The sequence below is a fragment of the Crinia signifera genome, chromosome 4 (genome assembly GCF_055691185.1).
Source record: "Crinia signifera chromosome 4, ASM5569118v1, whole genome shotgun sequence".
NCBI lineage: Eukaryota > Metazoa > Chordata > Amphibia > Anura > Myobatrachidae > Crinia > Crinia signifera.
The window spans coordinates 279,071,105-279,084,743 of NC_139220.1; positions in this window are offsets into that span (position 1 = coordinate 279,071,105).

The following is a 13,639-nucleotide window of genomic DNA, read 5'->3' on the forward strand; positions in this document are numbered from 1 at the left end:
CCCGTATTTTAAGAACCAGCACCAGACCCAACCAGCCAGGAATTATTATTCCAAATACCGTGGTTTTTGGAATCCTTCAAAAAAAAATTTTTTTTTTTACCCCCCTAACCCTCTTTTCATACTTACCAAGTCACAGGGCGTCCACAGGTGACGTCACCGGTGCGCGCGCACACCCGCGCAATGCATCCTGGGACCGCTGGAGACCCAGAGAAGATGCCGGAGGCCTGCTGTGGACGCCCGGGGACTGCGTGGACACCGAGGGACCACCGGACACCATCGGGGGACAGGTAAGTAAGCCTAAAAAAAAATATTCTAAAAACCGAAAAATTCCCCTATCCGGAATGCTCGTGGTCCCGAGCATTTCGGATAGGGGATACTCAACCTGTATTCTGTACAAATGCCTGACATGGGCCCTTATTCTGAATCGGACGGTACGGCCCGCGTGCGGCCGTACCGCCGATGTTTTTAGTCTGCACATGCGCAGAGGTCAATCTGCGCATGTGCAGCCCCATTCGCCGCAGACGTATTTCGTCCGCCGCAAAGGGGGCGTATAGGGGCGTGAGGGGCTTCATACCCTCATTTCCCTATGTATACGCCCCGCGTTTCATGGGCGTTCCCATGCAAACGCGGGGCGTATGCATGCTAATCAGGGTATGACGCCACTGATGGGGGCGGAAAGCTGACGTCGCCGGATGTCAGCTCTCAGCCCCCATACAAGCTATCACACGGACGATTGTCCGTGTGGTCTCAGCTTGCGGGAGCTGCTGTGGCGTGCGGCCCTGCCTTCGATGGTCGACGACCATCGAATGCAGGGGGCAGCTCCCACCATGGTGGAGGCGTACGCCCCACCATTTTTATGCGGATCGCCAGCCGTCCGTGTACGGACGGCCGTGGCGATCCGTCTCATGGGCGGGGATTGGTTTGTGCGGCCGGAGCACCGTGTGCGGCTCCGGCCGCACCAACCAGAATAAGGGCCATTGTGCACTGTATATGTTATCATGACAGAAAGGTGTAGTGCTGCTGCTCTTGGGGAGCAGCACTACACCTGCCAGCACTACGCCTGCCATGTTAATTAACTGCAGGTTTTGCGGAGTTAAATTAACTATTGAACAGATGGATCAGGGGGATTTGTGCCCCATTTATGAGTCTGTGCCCGGTGGGGCTCAAGCCCAGAGGTCTGAGCAGCCTGAACCTGCGTGGGCGGCTGCCTTGGGGAAATCTATAAATGCCTTGGTTCAGGCTCGAATAGGCAGAGAGGTGAGCTTGTTAAGTCTCCTAGGCCTTTTTCCTCCCCTCAAACTTCTGTGGGCTCTATTACCCCATCTCAGGGGGACCCTGCCTTGTTGCAGGTTATGCATGAACAGAGTGTCCATAAAATGCATACCTTTATGGAGCAGTTATCTAAGGCTCCTGAGTTTACTTCACCTAGGCACCCTCTATCCACACCTCCCCTTCTTAAATTAGAGTCTGAAGATGAAGGGGAATGTACTGAGGATACTTTTTGGGACCAGAGGGAAGAATTTGAGTCTTCTGTCCCTGTATTGAGGATTTGATTTTAGCAGTGAAGCAAACACTGAATCTCTCAGATGAGGATAAAGTGCCAGTTCAGGGTGTATTTAAGAAACTGCGCAGGGATGCAGTTACTTTTCCCTCAGATGAGGGCATGATAGCATTACTTGGAGAAGCATGGAAGACGCCTGATAAAAGGCTGCTCATGCCCAAGAGATTTGCAAACATGTATCCCATGCCGGAGGAGCATGTCAAATTGTGGAAAAAGACCCCTCTGGTGGATGCACCTGTTGCCAGGTTGTCAAAAACTACTGCTTTACCGGTACAGGGTGTGCTGCTTTCAAAGACCCTGTGAATAAAAAGATTGAAGGCTGTCTTAAGGCTGTGTTTGAAGGGCAGAAGTGAACATTGCAGCTCTGTCAGCTGTGTTCATTCCGGGGATCCGGAATGTGGAAGCGGACTTCCTCAGCAGAGCAGATCTGTTGGAAGGAGAATGGGCGTTGCATCAGGAAATAGTAGCACTTAGGGGACTCCCATAAGTGGACTTGATGGCGTCCAGACAAAATGATCAGGTCCCCAGGTTCTGCTCACGGAGCAAGGATCCCTTGGCATGGGTAGTGGATGCCATGACAGTTCCGTGGTGTTTCAGCCTCGCGTATGTATTCCCTCCGTTTCCCATGATTGCTCACGTCCTCAAGAGAGTGAGGACACAGGGGGTGCAAAGCATCTTGTTTGCTCCAGATTGGCCCAGGAGGTCTTGGTATTCAGACATACATCTTCCTCTTCGGCCAGACTTACTCAGACAAGTCATTTTCTACACCAGGACCTAGCTTGTCTCAATTTGACGGCCTGGCTTTTGAAACCTCCTTATTGAGGAAGAAAGGTTTTTCAGATGCTGTTATCCAAACCATGCTCAGGGCTCGGAAGCCTGTGTCGATAGCAAATTACCATAGGGTTTGGAAGATTTATATCAGGTGGTGTGAACATCAGAAGGTACACACCTCTAGGTTCAAGGTCACTAGACTTTTGGAGTTTCTACAAGAAGGTTTTTCGGCGGGGCTAAGCCTGCAGTCTTTAAAGTTACAGCTGTCTGCTTTATCCATATTCTTTCAGAAAAAAGTGGCTCTGTTACCAGAAATTCAGACCTTCTCACAGGGAGTCGTGAGACTTAAACCTCCTTATAGGCAGCCGGTAGCGCCTTGGGATCTGTCTCTGGTGTTGTCGGTTCTACAGAAACCTCCATTTGAGCCTTTAAGGTTGGCTGATCTTAAATAGCTTTCTTGGAAACTTACATTTCTGTTAGCCAAAGCCTCGGCTAGGCGGGATTCAGAATTGGGGGCTTTGTCTTGCAAGTCCCCGTTTCTGGTTTTTCATGATGACAGGGCTGTGCTTAGAACAGTGCATAAGTTTCTACCTAAGGTAGTGACAAATTTCCATTTAAATCAGGAGATTGTGCTCCCAGTGTTTTGCCCTCCAGAGGAGACGAGAAATAGGGGCAAGCTGGAGAAATTGGATGTGGTTCGCGCTCTGCGCATTTATGTAGAAAGAGTAAAGGATTTTCTCAAAACTGATTTGCTATTGGTACTATATGACGCATAAGAGAGGGTGGCCTGCTTCTAAGCAGACCATTGCTAGATGGTTAAGGTCAGTGATTGCCTTTGCTTACACTAAGGTAGGCAGACCGATTCCATCCAGGATTAATGCCCATACCACCAGGTTGTTGGCTTCCTCTTGGGCTGTGCGACATAGGGCTACAGCGGAGCAGTTATGCAGGGCTGCCATCTGGTCCTCTACCTTTACCAAATTGTACAGGTTCATGAGTTCACATCGGAGGATGCTTCATTTGGGCGATCAGTGAGAACTGCAAGCCTGAGCGTACCCTCCCAAAGGACCGGCTCTTGAACGTCCCATGGTTAGCTGTGTCACCAGGATGGACGACAGAGAAAAGGGGATTTTTGTAAGAACTTACCGTTCGAATCCCTTTCTCTGAGTCCATCCTGGTGACACAGCGATCCCTCCCTTACGCTCAGTAAGTTTATACCATTCATGTGTTGTCATGTTATTGGTTATATTTGATTGTGCACATTAATATGTTCAGGTGTTGTGCTGAATAATTGTATCCTAGTGTGCTCTGGAACTGAGGAATGCTGGGATGCAGAAGGGAGGAGCCTGCCTCTCAAACAAGTTAGCATAGGTGCCTTGCTTCTGCAGACCCTCCTACATAGGGTTCAGGAGGCCACATGCTGAAGGCCACATGCCGGCACTGGGAACAGCCGGACAGCGTCTGAGCGGGTGCTCAGACACTGCACTGCATTAGACTGCGCATGCGCGGTCTAATCCCAGACATTTTGGGGCCAAATCCCAGGATCCCGCCGATCCTTAGATTGACCACCCTAATGCTGACCCACTGGCACAACAGCAAAGGAGGAGGCCCATCCGCAGCCTGGGCCTGATGCCCAGTCTCATAGTGACCTGACTCCTGGCAGTGGCCCCCAGGAGATCTCCGGATCCAGAGGTCAGGAGGCTCCTGCCTCAAAAGGCTCTAGTGACGGCCCCAAACCCATTACCAGCCTTGCCATGGCTCTTGACCCGGTGAACACTCCCACAACTGCAGCGCTTTTGCGGCCAAGGCATCCCCCCCCCCCCAACACCTAGGGGAGCTCTGGTCTGCCAGTGGCCCATCGCAGCAACCACATCTATGACACCACTGGATGCGAATACCAGCAGTCCCTGTATTGCCAGCTAGATGGACTAAGCCGCAACATGCCCCTGCTCGCAGCAGACAAAGCCCCTGCAGCCAGAGTGCAGCAGTTGCCCCCAGTTGTGTAAGCAGGTGGCCCAAAAGACAGGCGCCTATGGCTCCGGGAGGAAATAGGGCAGGGCATACACCCCATAATAATGCCCCGACTGCACAAAAGCGAGGATGCAGCACCCAGCAGTGGCAATGAGGTTAAGCTCCCAAGTGTGACAGCTGGAAAAACGCCCCCACAATGATGCTGATACAGCTGCCAGGGAGCCTGTAAAGGCCCCACTCTGGTCAGTAGGAAGGACTGACAACAAGAGATGCAGGATGTGTATGAGGGGCTGGGGTAAAGGGAAGACAAAGAGGCCACAGATCTGCACTCTGGTGCGGGGGTGCCGCAGTTGGGTGGGGGATAGATGGGGGAGGGGGTGCCACCAGTGTTGGAGGGGCAGGCGCGGGGTTAGCATGGGTGAGGGACAGGGCCGGGGATGCCGGAGAGGACGGGGTATTGTGGGTGGGGGATGCGTGGGTGTTCTGTTGGTGGTGGAGGTGCGGTTGTGGTGTTTCTGCAAGTGGATGCGGGGTTGCTGCGGGTGGTGGAGGGGTGGGTGTGGTGGTGTTGCAGGTGGGTGTGGCAGTGGCATGGGTGGGTGAGGGTCAGGTGCAAGAATTTTGTGGGTGGGGCAATGGCAGGTGCGGGATACTGCGGGTGGTGGAGTAACACCCGTGGGGGCACCCCGTTTGGGTGGTGTGTGTTGGTCAGGTGCGGGGGTTCATAAGTTGAGTGATGGGCAGTTGCAGGGGGTGCTGTGGGTGCGGGAGGTGCGGGGGCGATAGTGGTGTGTATGGGGGAGGGATGGGTGCTTGGGTACTGCAGGTGGGGAATGGGCAGGAGTGGTGTTGGGGCATCTGGGTTGCGGGGGCACTGCGGGATTAAGAGGTCTGGCTGTGGGGATGCTATGGGTGGGTGCGTTAGTACCGCAGGTTAGAGAGGGGTGGATGTGGGGTGCCCGCAGGTGGGGTGTCCGGTGGTGCTGTGGGAGGGGCGGGTGTGGGTGTGCTGCTTACTTTCACTGCTTTATCACTTGCAAGTCTCTGGTGAGGTGGGGGAGATGTTGAGCTTACCTCCAGACACCAGCTCAGTCAGTACCTTTTTATCGGTAGTTGTATGCAGGTCCTGGCTGCTGGTGTCCCTATGAAGTGTTGCTGCGTCCCCGTTGCCAGGAGGACATCACAGTGCAGTGAGAGGCAGTGCCACGTGTATGGCTATTTTGGGGGGAGCTCCGAATAGCAGCAGTAGGTGGTCGTCTGACTCATCCGACAGTGGAGTTGTGAGATGCGGCCACATCTTCGGTGTCAGCGATTTGTAGCGCCGGATAGTTGGAGTTGATAGAGGAGGTGGAGAAGTTGTCCTGGCCGTGGGAGGTAGTGTCCATGACTGGGGTGGCAGGTGAGATGGGAGGAGTGGGTGAGTAAGGTCCGGCGGTCTGTCCACCCAGCCGTGGGTATTTGGTCTGTCAGGGGAGGGGTTTCTGGGTACTCAAAAACTCCCCCTTCATGCACTACTGTTTATGAACAAGAATTTAATAAAACCTGCACCCTTTAATCCTAACTCGTCTGTCTCCATTACTCCTGCTACACTTCCAATTCTATCAAACACTATGGTTGTGACAGGAAGACTTTAGAAGAAAACCAAATGCCTTGGTCCCACTGGTTATTTCCAACATCGGGGTGTCATGGGTCAAGACCTTCGAATTCTTTGGGACAAAAATTTCACATGACCTCAAATGGGGGTCCAACATAACCACTACTGTCAAAAAAAGGCCCAGCAGTGGCTGTTCTTCCTGCAACTCAGAAAACTTGGCATTCCACAGGAGCTGAGGCGTTTTTTTTACACGGCGATCGAGGAGTCCGTCCTGTGTTCCTCTATCACAATCTAGAACAGAGCTGCTAATGAGACTGACAAACGAAGACTGAAAAGGGTGGTGAGGACAGCGGAAAAGATCACTGGGACTGAACTCCCCCTGTAAGGGAACTATACTTAGCTAGGATGAAGAAGCGCACAGGGAAGATCGCGGCAGTCAAGCTCCACCCTGGTCACAACCTAGTCTGCATTCTCCCATCAGGTAGAAGCTTCCGATTCATCCATGCCAAGTCGACCAGAACCGCAAGAAGCTACTTTCCAATAGCTATTAAATATTGGCGGGATTTAGGGCATTTTTGTCTGGGATTGAAATGCGCATTTTATCCATTTCACCCGGGCTGCGCATAGCACAAGCAGTGAACTGTTCAGGCGCTACACAGCATCAAGTTTGTGTGGTTGCGCAGTGTGATGTTAGCGGTCATGCTGCTATGCACTGGCCTGGCCCCGCCATGTCTGCCCACAGTCACCTGGCCTCCTTCCCAAGCCATCGCATCTGCTTGGAGTCCAATTCACGTCCTCCCCTGCCCCCACACTTCTGTTTACAGGTCACCTTGTCTTCACCTCCATTGGTGCGTCTGCCCAGAGTCTCAGCGCCTCCTCCCCAACCCTCTGCCCATAGACTCAGTGCCTCCTCCCCAACCCACTGCTATGTACACATCCTGGCTGTCTGCAGTCTTCCTGCTCTAAAGGTGGCCATACACACGCAGATTTATCTTTAGATCTGGCTGGTTGGAACAAAAACATGGTTATGGATGAGAGCAAATGACAGTTGACCATTTGCTTGGAAATGCTGAAGAACTGACAAACTGTCACTCATCCATAACCATGTTTTTGTTCCAACCAGCCAGATCTGAAGATAAATCTTAAGGTGCCCATACACGCTCCGATCCGGGCGTCCATTTTGTGCTTAAATAGCACGCATCGCATGCCTTGTGCATGCAATGCAATGCGATGAAAAGCATGTACAAAAAGTATGTGCAGCACATACTTTTTGTACTGCACGATGAGATGCCGCAGGAGCGCGCATCTCAAAGTACAAAACGGACCCGCTGCATCGGAGCGTGTATGGTGTATGTACTAGTGTATGGGCACCTTTTACTCCTCTCCTGTGCTGGACAGGTAATTAGCTACTTCAGTGGGCACCCCAGCCCTTCGAACATATTCCCTCATATATCAGGAGGCCGATTCCAGGATCCCCGGCATCCCTGGATTGACAGTTTTTCAATCCCAAATCCTAGGATTGAAAAAATGGCCCGGGATTGGCCTCCCTAATTCTAAACTACTGCTAATCCCGCCACCGAATTGTCTATGAATCATAACATGTGAACTGTATATTGTATGCGTAACAAATGTAATGTAATGTATGCTATGTCTTCCCTCTTGTACCCTTGCTTGAATCTGCACTGCAACCACAAAAAAATCCTAATACGTGGCCAATCAAGTTGATTCTGATCTGAAAATAGAGAACACCCGGTATTGTCTAGAAAAACAGCACTAAATTGACAATTATGCTCTATAACTAGACTGAAATTGGTGAATAGTTGTGTGGGAATGTGCTCTTCATAATAATGATAGAAACATAGAAACATAGAATTTGACGGCAGATAAGAACCACTTGGCCCATCTAGTCTGCCCCTTTTTTAAACATGTTACCTTAAACCATATTTGATCCTTATTTTTTTGTAAGGATATCAATATGCCTATACCAAGCATGTTTAAATTGTACTACTGTATTTGCCTCTACCACCTCTGATGGGAGGCTATTCCACTTATCTACTACTCTTTCTGTGAAGTAATTCTTCCTCAAATTTCCCCTGAATCTTCCTCCCTCTAGTTTCAGTGCATGTCCTCGTGTTCTGCTGCTCCTCTTCCTGTGAAGAATGTCTCCCACCTGTACCTTGTTAAAACCCTTGATATATTTGAAAGTTTCTATCATGTCCCCCCTTTCCCTTCTCTGCTCTAAAGTATACGTATTAAGATATTAAGTAATGATAATGGTGAAGTGTTAATTCGTAACAAATAATAAGACATCTCTGTTGCCTGAAGCACTTGCTACAAATAATGCAATGTTTTCCACTAGCAGGCCACAAGGGGGCGGTAGCATGACATGAAGCTGGGTAACTTGTTCTTTATTCTGCAGGCATCAGTCCAGGTAATGTGGCATGCTGAAACCTCAGCCCACAACATCTGAATGTTTCACTGTGAGATATAATTAGAAATGCACATGTTTCAAATTTCGTGACTACTAGTACGAGGATTGTAATATTAAAGTAATGTGGGGATTATGTTTGCAAATTTCTTCAATTATTCCAGACTGTTAAGTGCACTTAGCAAGAATACAGAACACAGAATATATTGCAACATAGCGGCCTTGCCATTAATCACTTTTATTGTAACGGTCTGGTTAGTATAGATGCCCTGGGCTTTACCATGGAATGTATATTGTGGCACGGGACACTAGTTCTGTATCACTGGGGATATTCCCAGGGTAGTAGAGAGCCAGGCCAGGCCCAGGTATTTATCTGGGGGCGTGTCCTAATCACAGGAGGCGTGACCATGTCCCTGCCCCCGGCAGCAGTGCGGTGTGTAGCCCATAGGCTACAATGGGCTATTGCCATCTTAGAATAGCAGTAGCCCAGGGATGCGATGTGCTGCTGCTAGATGTTCATACATTGGGCGGCTTCGCATCCCCCATAGTAACCTATGGGAGATGTGGCCAGAGGCGGTGCAGGAGAGATCGCAGCAGAAATCGAAGATTCCTGCTGTGGTCCCACTTGATAAATTCGGGGGTTACTTAATATTTGCGGCAGCCACAAATATTGATTGATAAATGCAGCCCTTAGTCTTTAGAAGAAGTGCTGCTGCAGCTCCTGCTTCCAGTTAATGGGGAGAACCAGTGCCCCCACTGTGACCCTCCATCAGACCTAGGCATACTTGCCTACTTTTGAAAACTAGTTTCAGGGAGATTATAGTTGGTAGTAGAATTTGCACAGCGCCCCATTGAGGGGGCGTGTCATGCTCCACCCAAAAGGCGTGTCTAGTTCCATATATGGAGAGATTGTGAAAAGAGATTGTGAGCGTGGCACCTAGAAGCGTGGCTGTGTACTGCTACATCTGAGGGGAATATTTAAAAATGACTTATATCCAAATATAGATGAGGCCCAGAGCAGTAAGTAAGAGCTACTACACTTGGTAAAGTGCTGGGAAATGGCGCTGATGATACAATGTAAATGTATCTGTCTCTCATTGCTTTTTCCGCAAAAAAATGTAACCGTGTAATGTGGGCTAGGTGACATGAGGGAGATTGCTAGAGTAATGAGGGAGAGAGGGAGATTGCTGCTATTTCAGGGAGTTTCCTGCAGAATCCAGGAGGGTAGGCAACTATGGACCTAGGCCTGGAAAATTAGTACCTCCCCCCTCTTGGCACCCCTGGAGAATCCATACTCTGTGGATATTCAGCTATAGAGAATAACACATACAGACTTGGTGATCAATTTGCCTGGTGATCAATTTGAGAATAAAAACACATGAGATATTTTCCTTAGGGCTACATGCAAACACACAGCTTGTGCAGGCCATGTGTTCAGATACAAAGCCAGAGCCGGGTCACCATATACCAGGCTTGCCTCGGGTCCTTCTCCCGGGCCCCTGGGAAGGTGGGCAAGTCTCCCGCTTTCTGGTGATTGCCCCCTCTCCCCCCTTGCCTGCTGGTTTAATTACTGTAAAATCGCAGGTCCGTGGGGAGGGGGCGTGGCTTAAATGACGCGATCGTGGCATTTCGCGTAATTTAATCCCTGCCCCCCTTTACCACTGCTCGTGAATCGCAGCGTTTTCCAGGATGGGGGGCCCCCCAGCGTTTTCCAGGATGGGAGAGCACCCGCCCCCCTGACGTGTTGCGTTCTCCCAGAGAGGTGAAATCCAAAGTAGGTAAGTATGCCATATACCATCAGTATAGCCTGTATGCATACTTCCCAACTGGATTATAGTGGGATGGTCCTACTATTTGGAGACTGCCAGCCACAGGAGGGACAATGTCCTATGGGCCGAGGGGCAGTTGGGGGGAGATGGAGATCACCACTGCTCTGCTCTGCAGAGCAATCAGTGATTGCTGAAGAAATCCTGTGCGCACCTCAATGCAGGGAGGAGGGAGGGAGTGAAAGGAGCCGTGGGCTGTGAAGTCGCTAGGGAACCTATTAGCATCTGTCATGGGAGTGCAGCACTACTGGAAAGTGCAGATTCCAGGATCACTGCCGTGCCGTGAGCCTCCAGGTCCCTGGCAATGAGCATGTAACCCTCTTGGCAATGAGCATGCAACTCCTGGCACTGAGTATGTTACTCCTGGCAATGAGCATGAAAACCATGGCAACCAGCATATTTAATGTATATGGGGAGGTTGTCAGAACTTTTTTGGTAGGGGGGCACAACATTTGTAGTTAAGCCACTGTGTAGCTACTGCCCCTGCAGTGGCTTGAGGGGCACTTCTATACATAGCCGGCCAATCAGAGCTCAAGTACCCACAGCCAGGAATAGTGATTGGCTGCAGGGCTGTGAATTCTGATTGGCTGGCAACCTGGTGCCATATTTGAAATGACCACTGGACATAGCGACGGTGCACTACAGGGGGCATTATGTGTGAACGTGTCACTTCAAGTGAAATTATGTGTGTAAGAGGCACTTCAAGGGCATTATGTGTGTATGCGGCACTACAGGGAGGCATTATGCATGTGAATGGCTCTAGTGGGGCCATTTTGTGTGTAAGCGGCACTTTAGGGGACATTGGCCCTTATTCAGATCTGATCACAGTACAAATTTGTTCTCAAATGGGCAAAACCATGTGCAGACAGAGGTAGGACACATGTAACATGTGCAGAGAGAGTTAAATTTAAGTGGGGTGTGTTGAAACTGAAATCTAAATTGCAATGAAAAATAATGCAGCCAGTATTTACCCCGCACAGAAATAAAATAACTCACACAAATCTAACTCTCTCTATACATGTTACATCTGCCCCTCCTGCAGTGCACATGGTTTTGCCCATTTTGAGAACAAACTTGTACTGCGATCAGATCTGAATAAGGGCCATTATGTGTGTAAGCAGCACTACAGGGGGCATTATGCATGTAAGCAGCACTACAGGGGGAATTAGGTGTGTAAGCAGCACTACAGGGGGCATTATGCATGTAAGCAGCACTACAGGGGGAATTAGGTGTGTAAGCAGCACTACAGGGGGCATTATGCATGTAAGCAGCACTACAGGGGGAATTAGGTGTGTAAGCAGCACTACAGGGGGAATTAGGTGTGTAAGCAGCACTACAGGGGGCATTATGCATGTAAGCAGCACTACAGGGGGAATTAGGTGTGTAAGCAGCACTACAGGGGGCATGCACAGTCATTTATGCTCATGTGCAGCCACTGTGTGTGATCAGCCATGGCAAATAGATAATTCGCTGGGCACTTGCACTCAACAGTGTGGGCGTGGGGCGGCAGGCCAAGGGATTGGGAACGCCCAGCGTTTCATGGGCGTTCCCATGAAAACGCTGGGCATTCCCATGGTATATTCCCTGATGACGCGGGTGCGGTGGGCGGGCAGCTGATGTCAGCTGCCTGCCCGCTTCTTGCACAAGGCGCCCCCACAAAGGTGTCTCTGATCAGCGAGCGGTTACAAAATCATTTGATTGTTGATGAACATCTAATGATTTTGGCCCAGCACGCAAGGCAGCTAATGGATGCAAAATAACCGTTTGCATACCTGCAGAGGATCGCGGCGTGCGAGGGGGATGGGCAGCTGTGCGGGCGATGTTTGGTGGACTCGCAAGGCTGCGAAATTATGTTCAAGTGGCACTAAAATGCCATGGGGGGAACGCAAAATGTACTGCACGTATAGCATTGCCGGGAACGCTGTCCCTGCCAGGAGAAGATGCATCTTTTGCCATAAAACCCCTAATTATGAGAAGCCTTACTGTTGGGCATCATTTGTAATGGGCATTTTTGTGTGTGGGACATAAAATGGTAGCAGCGGCATAACAGTGTGTGGCATAACATGTAATAGGCCTTACAGTGTTTGGTATAATATGTAATATGCAGCATAAACTGAAATAAGCAACATGGTATGTGGCATACTGTGTAATGGGCATTACTGTTTGTGTGGCGTTATGTGTAATGGGCATTGTGGCAGGTGGCATATTGGGTAAGGTGTGTGGCGTAATGGGGTGTTTTGCAAAATGTGTAAGGGGCATTACTATTATGATGGAAAAATGACTGGGGGGGGGCATACACTTCATGTCACCTAGCCGCAATCTTAGAACCTACAGAATTGTCTGCTGACAGGAGAAATGTTTATCTTGTATGGGTGATTGGTCAGTTGATATAATGATCCTACTGTACAATACAGGTTACAGCACAAGTGAGTTGTTTAAGGGAAGTGGGAAAGCCGTCACACATGCTATGAATGCAGAGTGGTCCTCAGTGCCTCAGAGATGTCACAAGTTCCTAGTGTGATAGTCTAGTCTAAACATGGATTCAGTACGCCACTTTTAAATATACCGCAAGCGGCATGTATACTTGAAGTTGAGCCCCACTGCTGTGTCTTGTGCACGCATGTGTATGTACATATTCATGCATATATATATATATATATAAAACATGCTTCTGCTCCCTATAAAATTGCATTGTAATGCAGAAATCTAGGTCTTGCCCTCTCCCATGGAGCAGCTGCTCTTATGATTCTGTGATGTGGATAAATGAATAAGCCCAATTAACCCCAGCCTACTCTGTGAGAAGAGACACCAGGGACATCATTAGCCATTTCAATTAGCACGAATTAAGCAGACCATCTTTCGAAAGGGATGGGGGGGGGGGGGGGGGGTAGGTGCACTGGAGAGGGGATATGCTCTCCTGGGATTCCTGTCAGCTGAATATCCAAAGCTGCCATTATTAATCCGGTGACAATTGTGGTGTCCTGAAAAGGATAACGTTAAATACCATACGTATGTATGATGTATGTGTGTAGTAATGTGGATTGATCGTAATTGTAATACATCTAAATCGTAACACATCTGTGGTACCGCCAACTTTCCGATCTATGAAAGTATTACCTGTCTCCACAGGTAATACTTTCATAGATCGGAAAGCAGGCGGTTGAAAGAGCCGGACAGCACCTTAGTGTGTAATGAATGCAGCAGCTGATAAACGCTGATGATCTAACTGTCAGTTGTACACACCAGTCACACAAGGTTAGGCCTAGATCCTTTGCTCTTCTTTACGTACTAGAGATGCTGGAACGGCTGCACTCAAATCCTGATTCATGTTTTTAACGCATTGCACAGTCACAAAGAAATGGTTGCCAGCTATCAGATCAAGATATATGGGTCTAGTAAGTCTGCATATGACGACGCAGGCCCTGGGACAGTCATGCCTTCAAAACTAGGACGTGTTGCAGGGTGTCGCCCCTGTTCTGCCTCCGAAA